The sequence below is a fragment of the Musca autumnalis genome, unplaced genomic scaffold (assembly GCF_047663935.1).
Source record: "Musca autumnalis isolate F117 unplaced genomic scaffold, ASM4766393v1 scaffold_2, whole genome shotgun sequence".
NCBI classification, from domain to species: domain Eukaryota; kingdom Metazoa; phylum Arthropoda; class Insecta; order Diptera; family Muscidae; genus Musca; species Musca autumnalis.
This window is the reverse complement of record NW_027411755.1, coordinates 236,978,562-236,983,413: the sequence shown is the minus strand read 5'-3', so window position 1 is coordinate 236,983,413 and position 4,852 is coordinate 236,978,562. Positions and strand designations below refer to the sequence as shown.

The window sequence follows — 4,852 nt, the reverse complement described above, 5'->3', positions numbered from 1 at the left end:
GTTATAATTCTCGAAATTGTTTTGATTATTTGGCGTTTATAGAGTTGTAATATCTAATTTAGTTTGGTTGCTATCCGTTCCCCAAAAATATGCTACTATGCTTCCCCAAAAATATGTCTACTAAATTATTTTTTATAAGTTTTGAAGGTTTTGTTAATGTATTGTGGTTAATTGCGAAATAAATCGCACCTTTTCTGAGATGTAGGATATTTTTCTATAGACAAACCTAAAATTAGCTGCAGGTTCGCGCAGGTTTGCGAAACATGCGACTTTTTCAGAAAGTCATTGGAATATTCATATATCTATATTTTTGAAAATTTGATAGAAGAACCTGCATTAGACGTCAATGTTGGTTTCGTTTATCCCAAAATGGGTTCACCAATACTAAGAAATGTTGCTTTTAATAGTTTTATGACTATTCTTGCGAATTTCTTTCACATTTTTTTAAAAAAAATTGTCAAATTTGATCAATTTTCTCAGGACATCATTAAGTACCTAAAACAAAGCATAGTTGCACCAGATGCTTTTAGGTGATATACTCATTTGCAGAACCGTGTAATAAGATAAACATATTCTCAGTCGAAACGTTCAATGTTTAACATTTATGTTATATCAATGACACTATAATAAAAAAAATTAAAAAAAAATCATTTACTAACGTATGTGGATCAAGAATCTATGCTCTGAATTGTTTTTTAGAATATTTTCTATTCATGAAGACAAATTTTAAAGTAAACCAAACTCGGTTGGCAATAATTACCTAACACCATTTAAATATCCCAAATGGAGTACCCCTCATATTGGGGCTATAGCAAAAGGATAAAATACGTTGCTAATGTTTCGCAAAACGGTTTTCTACCTACGGAGAACACAAAAAACCAAAGTGCAAACAAATAGATTGGTTAATTTGCTTGAAATTTTTAAAATATGTTATATTGGCAGGTACCGCTCAATGGGGGCTATACCTATACGCGAACAGATATTGAAAATATTTTGTACATATGTTCTCCATCCATATGGGACCACCGTGAGGCAATAGTTAGCACGTCCGCCTTGCACTCAGAAGGTCTGCGGTTCGAATCCCAGGCCAAGCAACATCAATAAATTTTCAACGGTGGCAAAATTCCCCCTCAGTAATGTTGGCGACATTTCCTGAGTATTTCAGCCATGAAAAATTTCTCTACAAGTGGTGTCGTATGACGCGCCGTTCTGATTCGGCGTAAAAAAGTAGGTCCCATATCATTGAGCCAATATGAATCGGCGTGCACTCATTGATATGAGAGAAGTCTCCCTTGTCCCTTCTGGGATGTTATGGGAACATATGTATTTATGTATGTTCTCCATCCATTGAAACCCCAATATACCAATTAGCAGCAACATCGGTTGAAAAATGAACCTAATACATAAAAGCGGTCACCACCGATATGTGGGGGCTATAGGAAACTGCAGGTCTATGTGGCCCATATTTATCCACATACGACCCTCAACTATAAGAAACATTTTTGGAAAGTTTTAGCAACCTACGTTCTTCTCATTAAAAGTTCTGAGTAATGTCCCACTAAAGTGCCCATATTTCGCACTGTGCGTTGTCTCGAAAATTAATGTGCAAGCCGATGCACTTATAAGTTTAGCAAATATAGCGATTATAAAACAATAGACCCCCAAAATTCGTTTGAAAATATATAGCATTTTGGACCACGGGACATTCCTGTAGTGCGATTCTGTAACTTTTTTTAATAACGAACCGACATCGGTAGTTAACAAAAATATTCGGTTGAGTTAACGAATGTGTTATTCTGTAACTTTATGTTAACGATTGTAGAAATCGTTAGCACATATCGACGAATATCGATGGAAAGCCAAATTGTCAAATATTATATTTTGATATTTATTAATGTATTTTTGAATTAATAATTTTATTTCTTCGCAAATAAAGGCATAAAACGCGTAAGGGAAGTAAAAAGGTCAGTTTTTGAAGAAATGCGCTAACATAAGTATATGCAAGTATCCCAACAATGCGAAACACAAGTATTATTTCAAATTATAAAACGTCAAGTGTGTATGTATGTATGAACTTCCCCAATAGAAAATCGAATCGTTGATGACATTTTCGTCGACGATTCGTTGATGAAATCTATGAAATTGTCATGTACGACAACTTGCAAGACCATGTCTTTCATTGTGTCTTGGCAACAAACACAAAAAATGCTCAAAAAAGCGAGCTTTGAAATAATTGTTCATACATATATTTATGAAAATATTCAATTTTCAATTTGTAATAAATTCAATGTTAAAAAATCATAAAATTTGGAAATCGCGTCAAGATGTATTATTCATACATAGTGCATTAACTAAAACGGTAAGTAAGATTAAGTAGATTAAACACGTGGATTTAGGTTAAAGGCATGTCGAACTTTGAAAATCGCAATATGAAGCAGATGGTATATGGTAAGATTTTCGAATATATTAGTGGTTATTTACAACAGTCATTTATATGTATATATTTTGTTTTGCAGAGTCCACAAAGTGAGCGAGATCGCCCCTCTGTCGGCTGGGGAAAGAAGTGAGGAGCGGTAAAGCTGGAAGAAAGTGATGATATGCAGAACATGCGGGAATTAAGTATAATTAATTTAAGATACAATTTGTAGACATAATACCTATACATATTTTATAATTTAATAAAAATAAAAATCTGACGCACGACAACAAACTGAATTGTCTTTAATAGGTCGTTAATGACAAATTGCAAGACAGTGTCTGTAAAGCTGTCGTCAACGAAATAACGGGTTTTTTGTCTTCGAAGTCGTCGTCGACGACTGCTTCGCTTACCTTGTCGCCCATGTTGTCGTGTATGAATACTGGGACACTTGTGTGAAAAAGTCGTCAACGATCCCAAAGGGCTGTCTGCAAAGAGTCGTGAACGAATTTTAAATGTCGTGCACGAGTCATCAATGTTGTCTTGAAGACACTTTCTATTGGGTCTAGGAGTCAAATAAATCTCATAGATTTTCGTGGTTTTATTCCAGGATATGAATAAACAGTCATTCGCATCCAAGTAATAGCTCGACAAGGCATTATATGTTTGGAGTGGGCAGGACAGTGTAATCAGAATCATTGGTCAAAAGGTCACTTTGGAGTGAATTGTGTTATTATGCATGTACAGATCAAGACATTTTTAACACCGCAATAAAACGAAGAGTTCATTTTGCCATATGAATATTGAGTTTTGAAATTACTTAAGCCCCTACAATGATGTACGTGGATCCACGTTACCGTCATTTGAGTTTATATATTCATATATTCAATTCACGCCCACATCAAATGGAATTTCTCATAGCGGATAGTATGAAAAGTTCAAAAATCCGAACATATACGCCATTTTTAGCATTCTGATTATTAGTGATGCTGAGTTTAAATCTATAATATTATCACAGAACCAAGTAGGTTATAGGAATACTATACACGTTATGGCCTCGTAGAAATATACACGGTGTGCCTTAACAAATTTAAATGGAAGGTGCTTACACCTCGGTAGTTTTTGCTGATTCTGAAACTACAATGCTCATAGATGAGAAATATCGAGAAACAAAAAAAATCGCCGGAGGGATTTTAAAATAAATCGCGATTTAAGTTCACATTTTTATGGGTTCTTATGGTTTTCACGATTTTGCTTGGAAACCGCGAGTTCTATGTAAATGGGTCTAAGGAGAATGTTGTAGCAGAGAAAATTCTCCACAAGATTGGCCTTTATGAGGCAAATTGAGACAATGCACTTAACAATGTTAACTTAACAATAATTTTCGGTAATTAACGACAAAATTTAACGACAACAAGTAAGAAAAGGCTATAGTCGGACGGGGCCGACCATGTGATACCCTACACCTTTACTCCTGGGAATTAGCTTTCCACATATCAAAATTTCTTTATGGAACAAATGGACTTATTGTAAGAAGTAACTTTGTGGATTCTGGTACCGTATCACAGCAAGCTTAAATATTAATATAATAATTGTTTCACAAACATCCTAGAAGGGACAAGAGAGACTTCTCTCATATCAATGAGTGAGTGTACCCCGATTCGTATTCGCTCAAAGATATGGGACACACAGCTTATCTCCGAGTCCGAACGGCGTGTCCTAAGACACCACTTGTAGAGAAATTTTACATGGCTGAAATACTCAGAAAGGATATTTTGCCACCGTTGAAATTTTGATTTTGCCTGGCTATTTCCATATGTATTTTTTGTGTATTTTTCATACAAAAGTAGTGGTCCATTTTACCCGCTAAATATTATCAGAGCAGCATCCAAAATTGTAAGCATTTCCTTCGACCTAAAGTTTTACGTCGTGCAAAATTTCGTGATTATTGAGCTATAATTGCGACCCCTAGCGTGTTTATGATTACACTAAAAAGAAATAACAGGGTATATTAGGCTGTAACTCTGTTATCTTATCATGTACACCAACACAATTGACATCAATAGAAAGGTCAAACATTCCTCTTCCAAGTATAGCTTACTCGTCCGAAATGTCTCTTCCAGGAATAAAGATAAAAGCTGTATATTCAAATTTTTCACAATTTTCACACAAAAGTTGTGGTCCATTTAACCATCTAAATATTATCTGATCGCCATCTCAAATTGCACGCTTCGTCTTTGTCATATTCTCTTACCATATTTAAAATTTCGAGGCGATCGGACTATTATTGCGACCTACAGAGCAGCTACAAAATCGGATAAAAATTATGTTTTTGGTCCATTTCACCCGCTTAATATTTCACGATCATCACCAATTAAAATAGCGATCTATTCTGATGTAAAACCGACCTCCATACCAAATTTCGTGACGATCGGT

At 35.0% G+C, this 4,852-nt stretch overlaps 1 long non-coding RNA gene across 1 annotated transcript; it reads left to right on the top strand.

Moving 5' to 3' along the window:
• Window positions 1-2,214: 2,214 nt before the first annotated feature.
• LOC141393365 (uncharacterized) lies at window positions 2,215-2,695 on the top strand. The gene is made up of 3 exons (XR_012410076.1): window positions 2,215-2,359; window positions 2,397-2,448; window positions 2,517-2,695. It is a non-coding gene; the product is annotated as an uncharacterized lncRNA (long non-coding RNA).
• Window positions 2,696-4,852: the final 2,157 nt, after the last annotated feature.